At 36.7% G+C, this 18,352-nt stretch overlaps 1 protein-coding gene across 3 annotated transcripts in view; it reads right to left on the reverse strand.

The window, feature by feature from the left end:
• RAG2 (recombination activating 2) overlaps positions 1 to 18,352 on the reverse strand; it is a 489,305-nt gene that overhangs the window by 403,163 nt on the left and 67,790 nt on the right. The gene's annotated exons all lie outside the window — the stretch shown is intronic.

Here is an 18,352-nt window from a genome sequence, read left to right on the forward strand (position 1 = left end):
AGACGAAGCTAAACCTCCATGTAGCACATGCAGGACTTGCTCTCCAGTGGAGATCTCTATGCACAGAAGCAGTGTGCAGCCTGAGCCTTGCTGCACGCATGCCTTTCTGTTGCTTCTCAGTAACGACTTCTGTTTTAAGAGCATAAAACACTGAACTTTGTTTTCGGTTCACCAGGGAACGGAGTCCTTTGCTTTCAGATGAGCCATGCTTCTGAGTTTGTCTCACTTTTAAGTGTGATTTGAAGCTTAACGCTCTGTGCCTGGAGGTAGGCTGCAAGTGAAGCTGTTGCTAGTGCATAGTAATACCAGTGTCACGTAATGACATCAGTTAGAAACCAAGCACAGAGCTTGGCAAGGATCACCTGATTCTAACTAGAATAATCCATTTATATCTTCCAAATGAACTCTGTAATAACTAAATTGGGACCGCTCTCGAAGTATCTTTTAATTTAAGCGTAAAAGGCATTTAATAATGCAAAAAAATGTACATATATACTCCCTAGATCAGCAATAATACATGTTTCCCTGTATTCATTAAATCACCACCAGGAGCCTAAGATTTTCACTTAGCTTTCTTGTATAGGGAAATTAAATCAGACCATTATTTCTGATTATTTTCTCTCTCTAATCCATGGATACCCTTCCCTCTGCCTGCTTCCAGCTTCCTGTGCACAAAGGACCAAAGGCCCAGCTCTGATGCTGCACAGATGCATAGCTTTCACTCTGATTGCTGAGGAATAGCTGTGAGGAAGTTCATAGATTAGAAATTAGACAGAGACAGGGCCATTAGGATAAAATCATTGTATCAAGCAGGTAAAGGGAAAACTCCATCATAGGAAGGTATAAATATCTATTGGAGAAAAAAATGAGAGTCTGACTGGGGCTGTGTTATTGGGTCATCACATCAAGTTATCAACATCACCTATGTCGACAAGGTGCTGGAAATTACATCTCAACAACATGGAGGAGCAAATTCACGAGAGCTTCAGAGGCCAGTCCTTCCCCACTTGACTGGGGCTGCCTGGCCAGCAAAGACTTTTCAGGTATTGTAGCAGAAGACGTGAGCAATAAATAATTGCTTGGTATCTTTAAGTTTGGTATACTCTGCTTGCAAAGTCTCCCTGCACCCTGCTGAAGAAGACCAAACAAACTAATCCACTGGAAAGCTTCCTTGAGACCTGTCACCTCTGTTACATTTGTGAAAAAAATAAAAACAAAAATCTAACAGCCATAACTCAGCTGTATCTGTACTCCTGAAACACTAAAGAGTATTTGGAACTGGGTGGAAGATGGCAGATGTTTAATACCTCCTACGACTTGCATCAGCGAGCACATTTGGAGAGGAAGTGAAGAAGATTATTACACCCAGTTGGAGTTTCAAGGAGAATTTAGTATAAAGCATAAGTAAGTATCCTCATCAGAATTTGTTCAAGAGGACACAGTAGTTAATAACACTTTTATTCTTTTGAAGAGCACCAATTTTTTTCTCTATTTATTTTCACTACTTTACAGAAGAGAATTTCTGTTTTGAGATTGAAAATTGATTATAAGATGCTCAGAAGTACTGAGACAAAGAAGAATGCCATCACATTATTGGTTCAGCAAACAAAGCCTTTTACCCGTTACTATCACCTCATTTTCCTAGTGCCACAAAGGACAAAAAATAAATTAAAAAAAAATCAAAAAGCAGGCAAAAAGACTTTGAAATTTTAGCAATGCCTCTCCCCCTACTTTCCTGTTTGTTTGTTTTTTGTTGTTGTTGGAGAAAAACATTTTAAACAATACACAAATTCATATTTCCAACTATGCTGTTTCCAACTGCTCAAAAGAAAAGTAGTTTAAATGTTTGGCTAGGTTAGCTAATAGAAATGCATTCCAGCTCATGATTAAATTCCATGGTGTTTACTGAAATGTAAATATTTACCAGTACTGTCACTCACATCCTAACATTGCACCTATTGAAATTCCACTGCAGCAGGTGGCTAGTATTGTTTCTTATAGACTACAGAATATCTAAGGTCTACCTGACAGACAGAAGAAGATGACATACATAAGTTAATGGAGTTTATTTCAGCAGCATAACAAATAATAACAGAAAGATGGGTAAAAAGAAGGAAAGTAGATATGCTATTTGCAACATTTTGATGCAGAAGAAAGATATATATAGAAGAACGACCCATATGCTACTTTTTTTCAAAAACCATATTGCTCATTTCTAAAATAAAAAAAAAAATAAAAAAAAAATCTCTTCTTCGGTTAGAGTCACTACAGACCTAATAGCTCACTGTTCTTTTCTTATAACAATTATAATTGTCATTTCTTCTTTTGAGAGAGAAACTTACTGTCTTCTCTTTTTTGTGTGTGTTTCGTTTTTAAAACATTTTAGCTTAATTACATCTGCTTTGAACACTCCACTATTATACTATATACGCTAAGTAAACAACAATTCTTCATGAAAAGCACTTTATATGTTCAAAATGCTATGTAAACATTCACTACTGAAATTATAGAGATTAGAGTTGGAAAGAGCACTCTGGACTTTTTCCATAGCTCTATTCAATTAGGTACCATTTGAACCTATTTAAAAAACTCGCCTCCTTCTGACAATCAGTCTCAGCAGCCTCTCAAAATGAACCAACCTAACATAAAATAAGTCTGTTTAACACCCAACCTTGCTACATGGATATCATATTTTCTTTCAACAAGCTTATTCCTTTAAATTGGCAGCTCCCAACAACGTTGTGGAATAGATTTGCACATGGGCAGGAGGTGTTTTTACTATTTTTTTTCAGCTAGGCAACTTTCAGTTGCTTTTCACTTCAAAACAATGAAAAGCTAGGTTGTTTTTTTTGTTTGTTTTTTGTTTTTGTTTAATAGATGAAACATAATTTGCACTGTGTACATTACATATCAAGGGCTTTTTATTTGTTTTTGCCATTGTAATGATGCATCTTTCACTTGATGTGTGTATTCCTTTTTTAAGCTAAGACATTTTGTGGTGGTAAAAAGTAGCTGAGAATAAAGTGATCTGGCAGAAAAGAGGCCATTTCATATGTGCAGGTATGGGTACAACACAGTTAATAGCAATTTGCAGGTCTTTCTATATTCACTGTGGAAGTTGTTCACAGTGCTGTGACAGAATCCTTCAGGAGAAGAGCCTAATCCTGCCTCTGTACATTGTCACACCTTCCTAATGGGAAGCCTCTAGTAGAAGTAGTGCTAAAAGAGGACAGTTGTTCCCCTTTCTGTTGAGAAGTTATACATAAAAGTGCTAGTTTGAATGAAACTTGCTCATAGGGTTCTTCCAGCTCTGGATCAGACACAAAACTGTCAGGATAACGCTGATTTCAGGGCTAGTATTTGACTTTCCCTCTATCTGAATTCTAAAAGACTCTTCTGTCAGTTATTAATGGGCACAAGCATGAGATGATAGCTGTTTCTGGGCACTGTCAGCAGTCTCTGTCTACCACACAAAAAGAGTTCGTGTTCTGGAAGTACAGAAATGACATTACCACTTTGATAACTCATTCAGTGCCATCAACAGAAACTTCTACCCAGTGTATTTTAGTAGTATGAGATTTCAATAATAACGATCTTAAGTTGGGATCCTTTCAAAGGAAATTGATGAATTACTCAGAAGGTACGTTACTGAAAAACTACAAAAAGGTCAACAGAAAAATTGACGTACTTCTCTTTCAAAAATGAAATGAAAACTGCTGCATTGCGACACCCTTGTGCCATCAAGTAGCTACTTAAATCAAACAAAAATGAATGAATGAAAACTTCTTCTCAGTCACCCTCTGTGAAGAACACGTGGAGTGCACCGAAAATTTTATGGTGCTCTAATTACTCTGATTTGTTTTAGCAGGCTCTGTTGCTTACCTGAAAACTGCCATGAACTGATGCAGCTGAGCATCACATATTCATTAGAGCTTCTTTTTTTGATTTATCTTTGTTATTTTCTCATCACTCCATAAATGACACCCAACCACTTCTGAGGACTTGCCAATCACAGTTGAGGAAATGATATTTGAGGTAAATCCTTCAACGACATCTTCTCTTGTCCCAGAAGATCTAATGCATAGTTGCTTTTGACTTCTCCATGCATTGAATTTCTTGTATACAATTTACAGATAGTCTGTTACAGTGCCAATGTAATACCCAAATAATACACTGGAATCACTCACAATTATATAAATGAAGCATGTACATAGGCGCATTTAGTTGCCTCTGAAGTCTGTTCAGTCTTCAGCATGGATACAGCACAGGCTCAGCCTGGCGGCTATCTTTAGACTCATTTCACAGTGCTACCTGCTCCTGTTGCAGTATGTGCAGCCACAAGAACATCAAAATGTTCCCTCTCAAGGAATCAGAACCTACTGCAATCAGATTGCCTTTCTACTTTTTCATATAATTGTCCAAATGCTGACTATTTTATGAGCCTGTATAACTCTAGACCATTGTTATAAGATTTAAATGCTAACATGTATCTTTCAGCTTGCATAGGCTAGAACTGCAGTTGCTAGCACTAGCACAAGACAATTTGTTTGACAAATGTTCTAAGGTGAAGTGGTATTATTTTTAGAAATCAGGTCAGTGGATAATTATGGAGCAGAAAAAGCCAGTCTCATCTGTGTTAGCTTACTTCAGATGTTTTCCTACAGCTGGCTGCAAAATATTTAAAAGACTAATAGGAATTCAACACTTCGATAAATAAATTAAATGGAAAAAAGAAAAAGAAATATCAAAAGGAAGGAAGTGTGAGCTCTGTTGCTTCAAGGGATTTTATATTTTAGCCTTTTCCATTGTGATAGGTAATTCTCTAATCTTTTGTACCAGCATCCAAATTACATTTCTTATACACCTATATATGTTAATTCTACTAGGAAACCAAGATAATGAACAGCACTTAAGAGGAGCTTTAGAGATCTCAGTAAATGGAAAAAAAAAAAAAAAAGTTTTCTTTAACTGAGGAAATCCACACTTCTGCACTGAGTACAAAATCTGACAATCTGTTGTGAAAGAATTAGTATATATATAGGCCAGCACTGAGGTACAATAACGGTTTCTTGAGATTGTTGTTCAGAGGACTGCGGTATTTCTTGCCCCATTTAGAGCAATCCATGTCTCTATTTCTTGATTGATCAGCTGTGATAAACATATGCAGATAAGGAGCTGACGTGTTTCATTAGTCTTCAAACATTGTCAGGAGAACTGTCATTATGTCTGATGCAAGAATAGGGTATATTTTATATATATGTATTTAGGCACACATATGCACAATCATATATAAGTATATATGTGTGTGTATATATAAGTATATATATTTACATATACAAGGAATGTTCATAACTCTTGCACCTGCCCAATGGTGCACTGATTTAAGGGGATACTGCTGCATGGAGTACGTATCACAGTCAGGCTTAGATGATGCATATCAGCTCTTGAAGTTTAAGTCTTTGGAGTTATCCCCACTGATAGATCTATATTCATCACTTTTCAGCCTAATACAAGGATAATTTACCTCTCTCTCTCTTTTTTTTTTCTCTAATTCTAAACACTTCATAAAACCTTACCCTCTTTTAATCTTTACATATCTTTAAAAGTCCAGGCCAGGTCTTTGTGAATTTAAAACAATTTCACATTACTCTGGCAGAATAGAAAGATGTGAAAGAGGAGGTAGATGAAACCCACTTTGCCTTTATGCTTCCAGAACAAGGTGAAGTGCCTGTGGCCTTAATGAGAGCCTGAGCCTTCAGTGCCTGTGGCCTTAATGAGAGCCTGAGCCTTCAGACTTTCTTCATTTTTTTTTTTTTTACTGTGATGATGTGAAAATTATGTAGCCTACTTCTAGGAAGTAGGCTGAAATCACTGGTATATTAACAAGGGTAAATGAACATCCATGTTCCCATCATCTGCTTCAGCTTTCTTCCTTTTGGCTAGCTGCCCAAGGTTACCCACTTCACTAGCCTGATTCCACTTAAAAGGATGTTGAACCAAATGGAAATTTAAGGAGAAGCCTAAAAGTGAAGGCAATCATTAACCATTACCCTTTAGTTCAGGGACAAGTATGTTCTGCAACAGTGCAATGTTCTCTTATCACCGTGCAAGTGACTTGTTGCTGATAAAGGTGTGTCAGAACATGTAACCATGTAGAGATAGGAAACAAAGGCCAGCGGGACTAGAGAAAATTATATTAAAGAGTCAAGGTTTGAAATTTACGTTTAAGTTCTCCCTTCAGTCTTGGAAGACACTGGAAATAGAGTCACAACGAAGAGAAACCTTGGTGGAAGTATGATATTACTTCATAAGATTTGTGTAAATACGCTCTTTTCATAAATATTGCATCTGTCGTATTTCCATGGTAACTGTTTCAGAAAAAAGTATAATATTGTTACTGCAATAGTTTTAAACTTTGCTTGTAACCTTGTGTTTTGGCCCTATGCAGGGAATTTTAACAACCTGCTTTTTTCGGCTATGTTGTATCTACATTATAGCTTTAGGGTGAAAAATGTGGTTTTTAAGGCAATCTCAGAGTTGTCGTCACATTGCATGCTATGATTTGCATCGCATAGCAGTCTGCGCTTGGTTATTTTTGATGAAAACAGATATGCACCAGCTGCTAGTGGGTTTTCAGTCTGAGAGACAAGCGCAATGGTGGTCAGAATAAATTCCCAGGATCCTGTCCTCTGCTTGAGCGTGCATGTCAGGTCCTCAGCTCCAATTCTTTCACTCTGCAGATCCTTGCTGTTGTACCAGACTACTTGTTAATGCAGACATTGCCTTAGTTATCTCTAGTGAACACCAGGGTTTAAGACTACAGGTTCAAAGACGCTATTACAGAGAAGTAAGCTTGAGGAATATATTTGTTACTTCGGTCTTCCTCCTGAGGAAATATTGGCTGATGGCTTCCTTTAGTGTTACATCAAACACTGACCTGAAAGTTATTTGGATATCAAATTGCCTTCTGCAACAGTCAGAATGTTTTTATCCGGGAGATTAAAAGAGTCAAAATCAAATAACTGATTTTCTGGTAGTGAAGAAGAGATGTATTATTTCAGATCTGATTAAACTTACAAAGTCACATCATACATAAGGCAGTATAAATCCTGCCAGAGATCCTTTGGAGAAACTCTTCTCTGGTTGTTTCCAAACTCTAAAAAGAAGTTTGGAAAGATACCGAGTGATACTGCAATAATCATGGTGGAAATGACCCGTCCAAGATACATCAAAGAAAATGCATGATAGTCAGCAGTAAAATTTGTTGTCTGTCACAGATACCTTTGCAGTAGGTCCATAACCTTTTTTTCTGCTTCTGTTGCATTATATGCAAAGCTGGCATATTCAGCCATCTGCTAGGTGGGAATCCCAGCCTAGTTTTAAAGTTTGTTCTGAGATTATTGTGTAGAGGGTGATATGGAAGGTATTCCTACATAAGAAAATACTTAAAATTAGAAAATTAATTGACTACTTTAAATTATTATCTCCTGTTCACCTTCTCATACAGATAAGTAGAATAAAACCAAAAGTACCCATTACTTCTAAAGATATTCAGGATCCAATGGGGGAAAGAAAAGATAGATGGTGACCAGTCCCGCTCACCTTCTTTCCTAATTTTCCCTACTGTACAGGTTACTTAAAAGCACACAAAATATATTTGGCATCCCAGTTGAGTGAAAGGACTATTTGTATATGACTGGAGAAAGCAGGTGGTTTATTTCATTTCTGAAAACCCCTTTTCACTCCCAGCTGGAAACACTGAAAAGTGGGAAAAAAGTGTCAGTTTCGCTTTTGGTACAAAAAAATCTCATTGCTCTTGGCAGTGACCTCAGCTTCCAAGAAGAGGTGTTAGTTTTGCATCATTTCACAGCACTGGCTGATCAGGAGTGGCATTAACCTAACTTTAGCAGAAGCTCGTTTTAGCTCTCTCAGCCAGAAGAGAGTCAAAGTGACATGACACATATGAATGGTACAACAATGGAGAGATTACATTAAAGAAAAAAAAAAGCTTGACGTTTATGAAGGCTCAGGTCAGAATATATATAGATGGAATATTAACCCTGCACTGCAAATTGTGTGCCAGCTCCAGATCTTGTTGAAACTGACGCAGCTTTAGATCCTAACAATGTAATACAGAGATACCATCATGGACACATAAGTGATTAATAATCATAGCTTTCTTCAACACAATAATAAGCAACATTGTACATTAGCTAGGAATTGTTTTCACAGAACATTTTAGGATTTTCTCTCTAGGCCAAAGAAAAGGGAAGCACTTTGGTGTGGCAATAGATTTGTAAAATTTGAAGAATATTTTTTTCCTTCATGAATGTTGCATTGTTGAAAAGCAGCTTCATTATACATTTTTTCAAGCACGTAGAGTTTTACATTGTCTGATCTTTTGAGTTCAATAGTTGCATGTATAATTAAATAACCTGAACAAATGTGTCAACCTTTATATGGTTCCTAGTTTGTAACTAATGTTCCAAAAAGTATTTGAAACAATTTAAAATACTGCAGTTTGAAGTATACGCTCATTTTACATTCAAAAAATATATTTAAATGTGAAATTCTAAATGAAATATTGGAATGCAACACCATGATGAAATCACTTTTTTCCCCCAAAAAAATTTATGTCTCAGGTTAAAAAAATACACAACCATCACTCAGCATTCTGAATCAGAGCAAAATAAATGTTGGTATTTCTCAGCAGATTCCCTTGAAGAACAGAGATGCAATGGCACTGCACACAACACAAAGGAGTGCACAGACAGATCTATCTTATATGAATATCAGTGGCAAAATAATTGTGCATAGACATGAAATATCACTGAAAATATCTATGTGGTATGTATAATGACCCATTTGTTAGTGTCTTTATATGTATTGGTATAGCAGGCATTAGGTGGAGGCACGGCACTATGCTACCTACTTATATTGTTCAAACTACATAGGTATCAAAGTTCATAGAATCAACAGAACAAGAGAGGTGGTGAGAAGCTTTCAGAGAAGAAAGCAGGTCAGTTGCATACTGAGGTGACCAAGAAAGATTCAAGCCTTCACTGGATATCTTATTCCACCAGGTTTTATTCACTACCCAGGTTTTGCAATTTACTACACACACCTTTGTATTTCTAGTAAAGAATAATGCAGGCTTAAATCTCTATTTTATCTAGTTTATACTTTTTATCTTCCTATTTTACTTACTATTTCAGCACAGCCAGTATTGTACTTTAATTTCACATTTAAAAATTTAATTTTTACTGAATTCCTTCTTTAATGTATCTTGTTAAAATAGCTGCATTATTACAGTATACAGATTAAACTAGAGATAGAAAGCCTCTTCCTTGATATTTAATGAGATAAAGTTTCTATTCATTACATTAAAGATTGGTGGTAGCACAGATAATGTACTGACTCTCTTAATGCTCTTAACTCATGAATAGCAGATGTTTCAGCTCTTGCTAATTCCTCTTTTAATCCCCTTTCTTCCTTACACAATTCTGAAAAAAAAAAAACTTTGCATGTATTCTTGCCATGTCTGTTGATATTGTCTTTACGTAAGAATTCTTTCTTGTGTAAGAACTCTCTATTTCTACAAATAATTACAGATTCATTACTGCCATTACCCTCTCCTCTGCTTTCACTGCTTTCTCTGAAAACAGCCATTTGTTGAATTTCATTAGCATTAATAAACACAGGACAAAGCTTAAGAATTTCCGTTAACCCAAGTAGGACTAGCACATTACACTCTGCATGAGGTCAGAAAGGACAAGTTTCTTTAGCAGAATTTTCCATTAATAAAATGAATGTGATAATTCACTGGAAAAAGTATTCACTGCTGCTGAAAGCCTATTCTGTGTATGTTGCATAGGCAACAATCACTAGGTAAAGGAAGTGTGTAGGTGTAGCACTTTGCTTTTCCAGAGTAAAGCTCTGATTTCAGAAATGCTGAATGTGAACTACTGAGCGATTCCTGTTGGATTTCAGCAGGAGCTGTCAGTACCAGCGGTGAAAACATTATACTAAATTTGGTAGGCTCTCAGTAATAAGCACAAACTGGGATCTTTGCAAGTAGCACTGGACAAATACCAGTGGATAGTAAATTCCCTAGAAGTATTATTGTAGTTGTTCTGAAAATTATTCACAGAATTGACCTGAATTTAGTTCTGGCTGAAAGAAACCTCTCAAAATAAGAAGGCTCACAACAGCTAACTCTAACCATTGAGAAGGTACTTAGAGCACTTGGAGATTATTTTTTAAAGAATTCCTTCATCTGCTTCAAGTTTGAACAATATTTTGAAAGAGAAGCACAAGACTACAAAAGGTTTCCAGTGTTTCTTACTCTCACAAAGGAAGTCACATACGAATAAAATCTTCACTGATGCTAGAAATGCACAGCCCCACTAGGTCAGTATGTTGTATCAGGTAAGAAAGACAATCTCAATGACCTTCTTTGAGTAATAAGTACAAAATAGTGCACTTTCTCCAAAACCATCCTCAAAGAACTGGCTTCATAATATGCTTCAGAGGTAGTGTTCATGTTCAAATACTCTTATACATTGGAAAGAATAGCCAACTGTGAGTGATAATTTTGGTAGTCTCATTACTGAACTTCTAGGCCACAAAGGGCATGGTCAGCTGATTTTGAGATATTTACTGATCTCAGCAAATACCACTTTTGCATTTTGCATATCTGACAAAGTAGAGCTATTTAGTTTGGGCTCATGTCAGACTCTGAGCTAAAACCAAAGAGAGGTCCAGTAGTTACTAAGCTACATAAACACAAACTAGAATGAAAGCTGGCATGAAACTGATGAACATTCACAGCATTTTGTGCTTAACCCTGTGTAAAGTCAGCTGTTGAACAGCCAGGGGAAAGTTCTTGTTTTTGCAAGTTAGTACAGAGGTCTGCAGTTTATTAGGAGGGATGACAGTGGCTTTGTTAGGGACCAATTTCCATTTATTTACTTTCCTGTCACTGAGTTCAAAAGGGTTTGTCCTGGCACGGAAAGCTGGCAGAGGAAAAGTAAAGTAAATGCACTGTTTGGCACTTGGACTACTGCTTGCTTCTGCCTGTGAATAAAATTACTGTAAGAGACGTGTTAGTGACTATACAGTCTATAATATCCTTGTGAGATGAAATTGAGACAATCAGACATAATTCAATGATGTTTATAAAGGTGTATGTCATGTCAGACTTTTTCTTTTCACAATACTGAGCTTGTTATAAATGTTCTCAAACAAAACTTATTACTGACCTCTAAAAATGAGGCTAAAAGCTTCCCCAGCTTTTCAGTGGGGCTTGATGACCCTGGAGAATTACTTCTGTCAGCATGTCTTGTGTACTAACAGAAAATGACAAGTAATCCTGTGCTTAATTCACATCTCTCTTTCATCGCTGAGGCTTTTTGTTAGTTACTGATACACTTCTGTGTACACTGCAAGCAAGGGGTGAACAGTGATGGGCAAAATTTTGAGGCTTTCTCTTAAACTACATGATTTCATGGAGAACAGTCATTTCCCATTTTCTTCATTTAACAGTATGGATGCTTGAACATCAACACTTTCAAACAAGATTCCCTGTAGAGTTACAATCCTTAGTCAAATGTAAATGTTACTCCTACAATAGTGGGGTCTCCTTGACTTGGACGATGACAAGAAACCTAACTAGAGTTATCTGCATCATCATGCGGGGTATTAATCATCACAGGCACATCAAAGAGTCTTTTCTTTCTTGGTTATGATGTTCTTGAGAATCACCTCTTTAGTGGTATTTGTAAATATATTGTAAAGTTTAATGATCCAGGCTCTGCTGAGAGCTTGTCACTGTGCTGCTTCTCTCAGATAATAAAAATAGATTAGAGCTAATAGATTTATGATTGCATCTGATGTACAATAAAAAACATGTTGTATTTAACAGTGCATATTCTCTCACTCTTCCCTCTGGTATCTTTGTTGGTAAATTGTGACCGTTCCCACCTGAGACAGTGTTGGGATTTGTAACTGGAAACAACTTTGGTTTTCCAGTTCAGTAGTTCAAACAACTACTTCAGATTCATAAATTGGCATGTGTCTTGGCAATCCAAAAAGAAAGACAGATTTACTATTAACAGATAGTAATCTCTGCTTCAGCAGTATCACCTGGCCTCCAAAAGACCTCAGCAAAGGTCAATAAGCACCAGAGCCACAAGCTCCTGTGGGTCTGTGAGAGGGAAGTTCATCTCAAAAGCAGAAGTCAACAAGCAGCCTGCCCTGCAGAAGCTGTTCTGCGTGGATGAATTATAGTAGCATAACCTTTATCAAATTCTTTCCTGCTTTGGGTTGACTTGGAACACTATTATATATACTTTGACATCTAGTGTAAATCAGGCAACAAATAAAAGGTGCCGCCTTCACTTCTTCCTTCCAGTATGTTTTAAATGCTGATGACTTGATCTAGAGGTTTAGTTTAGTCTCTAGTGGTACATAGCTTCTACTGAAACTGGGCCCCTTTCCAATGGTTTCACTACCCTGTTTTTCAGAAGTTATGAAGCTTTCCAAAACTCAAAAAATTATGCATTATTGTTTGCATTTTTACAGAAAATAATTGAATCATATTTATAGAGTCATTATATGTACATGTATGTAGAACAAAAGCACAAAGACACTAAATTCAAACCTTTTACCATTCAGCTACCACAGTGAAAGAGTAAAAACCTAAATATGAGCTAAACATGATCCCACTTGCAGGGAAGTGTGCTAAAATAATTGAAGGGGGAAGGAAATGTTTTAAGAAGTGATAAGGAATCGGAAGTGTTATTCAGCTGAACATTATTCATTGTTTCCCATGAGTTGTGGAGTACTCTTTAATTTATCATCTTAGCCTGGGTGTATGACACGACTTAAAAATTTAGAGGAAATGTACTTAGAGAGATGTCATTTTATTACTGTTATAAATAGAACATCATTTGGAAGTTTCTGCATTTATAAATATTTCATGGGGTTTGATGGTGTGCTAGAATGAAAACAGAATAAAGCCTTAGGGTCACAGGCAACCCCAAAGGCATCTCTTTGCATTAGCAAAGGATATTCACCCCAGGGAGATATTCCTTTCAGAAATCCAGACTGAGAAAGCTGCTATAAGCTTGGCTTTCTGAAGGGTACTGCTGACAGAGGTGATAGCTGCATTTCAATCTTCTGATTGCTTCCAGTTGCAGTTGTAAACTGCTTGCTAACCTGTATCAGCTCATGTCACTCACCTTTTGGGACAAAGTCCACCCTTTTTCTTGACAGACAGCAGTGTATAGGCAGTTTGTAACCTTGCTGTCACACCTGCCATAGCCTTTAAAAGCCAAGGCCCATAAACTACAGTATTTGCAAAATACTGGCCACACTGCCCCTTAAAAGAACATAGCCTGTATTAAACTCAAGTGCTAACCTTTAGCATGAAGTCCTTTAAGGGTGAATCCTTCTGAACAAACCTTTTGTACTGAAACAACAGCAACAGGTATTCAGTGCTCCACTTTCTAATAGACTTCCTCACAAATGACTCATTTAATATGGATGCTGTTGTGCTCGTTAAATCCCCTATGTTAGAGAAGTTCATTTTCCCTATTTTTTTCTAGATAGCTCATAACATATTTTAAACTTACACAGTACAAGACGTAGGGTTGTTGTTTTTTTTTTGTTTTTGTTTTCTTTTTCTTCCTCAAGCTTTTAGGAAAGTGGTGAACCCTCATTCTCTTTTCATTTCCTATGGCAAGGAAGAAACCTAGTTTTTAATCACTGTGGAGAAATGACTAACCTATTGCAGAGATCCTTTGTGGCTTTTTAATTCCAATTATTTTATATCAGCAGTGAATAATTCTCAACCTGGCAAGTATGTATTATGATACTCAAGATGTACTTCAGATGTGCTTGATTTTGCCCTGAAAACACATTGAGAGTTTATTTTGCACCTCTTTCTGATATGCTCAATCTTACTAAAAGAACAGTTAAAAGTAGACTAAGATTAATCTTGCTGTGAGATGTTCTTGAAAGCTAAGGACAGCTTGAGCTCAAGAAGAAACTCAGCTTGACAGAGTTACTGGAGGAACCCAGAACAGCAGTCAAATGGACTTTAGTCTACTGGGCATGACAATGGCTCAGGATTCAGGACACCTTTCTGTGCATTCAGAGATACAATTCACTTGCTCTTTGGTGTAAGACAAAGTACGTAATTTATTTAAAATCAGCAATTTCCTGTCATGAGTAGGTGTATCAAATACTACAGTGTATCTGTCCTCAAACCTAATAATCTTCACCTATTCATGGTGTGTGTACACACTGATTCACAGCATGTGACTGAGCAATTCACTATATGTTGCTGATTACTCTTGCACAAGTGAGTCCATGAGGATTTATTGACCTATCTGAGTTTTAAGCATGCAAAAGAGTTGAAAGCTTTATTTTTAGAATGACCTTTCATGGACATGGCGTGGCTTAATTATTGAAAATTTACAAACTGCAACTGAATCCATGGTTAAGAAAAGACATGGCAACAAAAATAGTTATTTTGTTCTCTCTTAAAACTTTTTGACAACTTCTGCTAGATAGGATTAAGGGTTAGAAAAGAAAGAAAACTTTAAGAAAACACAGTGTTCACTGGAGTAGTGATCACTACTAACTAGAAAGAGCAGATGAAAATAGGGGGGGACTCACTGCCAAATTTTGAACCATCTGATTCTGGTAGCTCTTCTGTTTTTAATACTCAAATCCAGGCCACCCAATATTACAGAATGAAATTGCCTGATTGCAATGTAGTAATAACTGCTAGAAGCAGAAAAACAGTCTTCTTTGAAGGAGTTATAGGTTTGACAGAGTGCTATCTGGACTGCCACCCCTGCCCACATCACTGATTCATGAGTTCATCTCTGGTAAGACAGCAACAGAATTACTTTGCCACAGAGAAGTGCTAACGTACTGAGGGAGAAGAGGGTCACCCTGTCACTTGGTGAATATCACACAACATAAAACTCAAACACTATAACCCTGTAAAAACTCATCAGGTATCTCAGAAAACAAGGGCCTTGCTGCTGGGATTTTGTCAGGCAGCAATTTTTACTTTGATTACCTAAAGTCACTTCATCTGTCTCTCAGCATTACACCACCTGTAGACTCTTCCTCTTTCTCAAAAGGTTGTTGAATAAAGTGTCAGTCTTTCTCCATGAATTGTCATCTCTTACTCTATGCATAACCTTAAAAAATGAGCTCTTTGTCCCTTTACTTTGCAACACAAGTTCTAGTAAACTTTTATAGGGGGAAAAAAAAAAAAACAACAAAAAACACACCAAAACATTCAGACACATATGTTAACCTGTTTCCAAAAATAATGCTATTGACCTTTGCATATACCCGCAATAAGCTCCTGTGTTAAAAACAACATTCTTATGTCATCATAATTTCTCACGGGAAGGACAGACAACTATCTAAAACAGCTATGTGGTTTCATGCAGGAAAAGAGTAAAGGAAAGGCAGGGCTAAAGTTGCAAGAGATCTTTCAAGAGAGTACATGTAGATGTGATCCTGTCTTTCAAAATGTAGGTATATACATAATCCTGGAAACTTTGTTTAACAGTATTGACAACAGGTAGCATTTCTTTGTACCAGGCAAGAGACTATTTTATTTTACATTACTGAATTAATTTCTCTGTTGCTGGAAAATGGTTTCTAATGCTGTATACATGCACTGATTTAGCACCAATCAGTTGACCACTAATATTCTGGTGTTTAATAAAGCCACTAGATATTTTATTTTTCCATATTTAAATTCATGCACTGGCAGTAACCACTTACACAACACAATACTTGCAATGTTCCTACTCCCATTTCACAGGTAGAGAAACAGATACGAAGTGCAAGGGGTACGTCCAAGGCTGATTCAGCAGCAATACTGGTGTTAGTGGTTTTAATACATAAACCACTTTAAAAGATTTAAGAGTGAGAAAGCTTAAACATGTGGCATTTAAGAAACAAAGCCAGTTTTATCTCCTTAAAGATGTTTGTGCATAAATTGCTTTATGGATTAAAAGGTGCTTAAGTACTAAAGCCCCTTTAAAACCTTAAGCTCTTAAAATGTCTTATGAACATAGAAATGATAGGTCACCCTGAGAATACAGGAATGGACTTTGTTTTTGATGGAGCTTGGTTTTCTGAAGAGACAACTTGTGCCAAAAATGGTCAAAGCTGATATTAATAAAGACAAAAATCTGACCAGTGGCTTTGTGATTCTTGGTCTGGATGTGCTGACTCTAGTTTTGTGAAAGCGCCTACAAAGAGGTCTTTTCAGACTGATGGTTTCCATGGAGATACCAGTTAGACTGGTCGAGGAACCATCAATGGTGGAACCAAAGCAGAGAGGACAATGGTTGAAGTCAGATAGAAATTGCTATTGATAGCACCAGTGAAGAACAGTTTTATGAGGATGGCTCTGTTCGGGACAGGGATTTTGTTGAGTGGAATTCCTCCAGAATCAGTTTTGGACCTGCACCAGACTGGGATTTGGGGGATGATGCCTGAATTAATTTTGGATTCCTCCATACAGCAATGCCTTTCACTTAGCCCAGATCATGTTGCTGTTACCACTACCTGATTTATACCTGGGGAACTACCCTCAGAGCTTCCTTAGCAGCTGAGGGGGCTTCAGATCTTTGAGGTCAGTTGGCACACACTTCCCATGTAAACTCAAAGCAGCAGTTTGAATACTGTATTTGAAGACAGCTTAGCAAAAGCATATACAGAGGAAGTTTACTCTTTTCTCTGCTACAGACCCCCTCTCCCCCATCTGCGAAAGATGTATGCATTTGTCCTTTTTTTGAACTTCCCTTGTTAGTCTGTCCATATAACGCTGTGCTAGCAAACCCAGCTCTTTGTCTGTACCTGCTTATTAACTCCACTATTCAGAACAGTCTTTTCCACTAAAAATAAAATAAATAAATAAAACCTGCAGCAGAAATTATTTTCTATGACGTTTACAATGAAGCATTTCGAGATAATATTTCAATACCCTAATCCCACTAAAACATAATACACATCATTACCTTTGCCTGCATCAGTATTTTTAGCCCTCTTTTCAAGGTCTTTTTACAGATTTTATTTATTTTTATTTTTTACCTTTCCATGAAATAAAAAATAGGGAGAGACCCCAGCCTTTGACATATTATTTAGTCCCCTAGGTAGCCACCCCGTATTTGATTCAAGAAGGATAATGCACTTACAGAAATTATTTTTGTACTTTGCTGTTTTAATTAGATATAAGATAAATATTTAGTTGAGAGTCTATCCTTGCTGCTGTCTGAGATTGCTTAAGACTGCATTAATAAATAACAATTTCTAACTAATGAGAAAGTAGTCTAATCTTTTTTAAAGATCTTGACCGTAACAGCTAAACAGCTGATTCCATCTGCATTTTTGAATAAATAGACGACAAGGGTAAGAGGGAAGGAAAGAGAGTATCATTTGAAACTGTAAGAGTTTCCTTATATCTCTTAAACAAAACAAAACACACTACTTCTCATTAAAATGTTAAAAACATCTAAAACCAAAACTAAGTTCTCAAAGATATGAAATACTTAATGGACAATTTTTTGCTATCAACCTAAACAACATAGTTTTCTTCAGGAAAACAAACAAACAGACTTGTATGTATATAATGCACTGACAAATTAGAGAAATATATGCACTTGAATGGCTTCTAGTATGCTATTTAAATTGCTTTTGCAGCAGGATAACTACCTTTCACATTTTCTGAAATTGCATATTTTGGATAGCTAAACTGATGATATTTTAGAAGGATTTCAAATTAATTCTTTTTGTCATTACCTCTTTGTACATAGTCTGTTTCAAGGAAAAAAGAAACCTTTCAAGCTGTTGAAAGATTACCTTCATTTTAAATTGTCTTACAGTGCTTCCAAAGGTGGTGTCAAACTCTGCTGCATGTTAAGAATTAAGTAGGCTATCCCATCTTCAAAACGCCATTGTCTGATAGGAATGTTTTCTCCTACCCAATTGAGCCCATAAACTCTGCAGAAATGTGTGTTTGTGCATGTGTGATGGCAGGAAAACAATTAGCACTTATGATACTGTTAAAAATAGTTTTTGGTTTTTTTTTCAGACAACAGAGAAGAATTGTCATCCCTTTGGCAAAGCAATGTCACTTCTACTAATGCTATTAATCATTTAAAATTATTTTGTAGGCTTGTCTGCAGCTAGAAGAGATGTTACATATTTACTGGAATGGGCTTAAGGCAAACAGCATTCTCATCATAGAAAGGTCTTTAGCTACTTGAATAAACATCAAGAAGTCATCATGGTCCAGTGGACAGTGTAAAGG

This window comes from Anas platyrhynchos, chromosome 5 (genome assembly GCF_047663525.1).
Source record: "Anas platyrhynchos isolate ZD024472 breed Pekin duck chromosome 5, IASCAAS_PekinDuck_T2T, whole genome shotgun sequence".
In the NCBI taxonomy this organism is placed as follows: domain Eukaryota; kingdom Metazoa; phylum Chordata; class Aves; order Anseriformes; family Anatidae; genus Anas; species Anas platyrhynchos.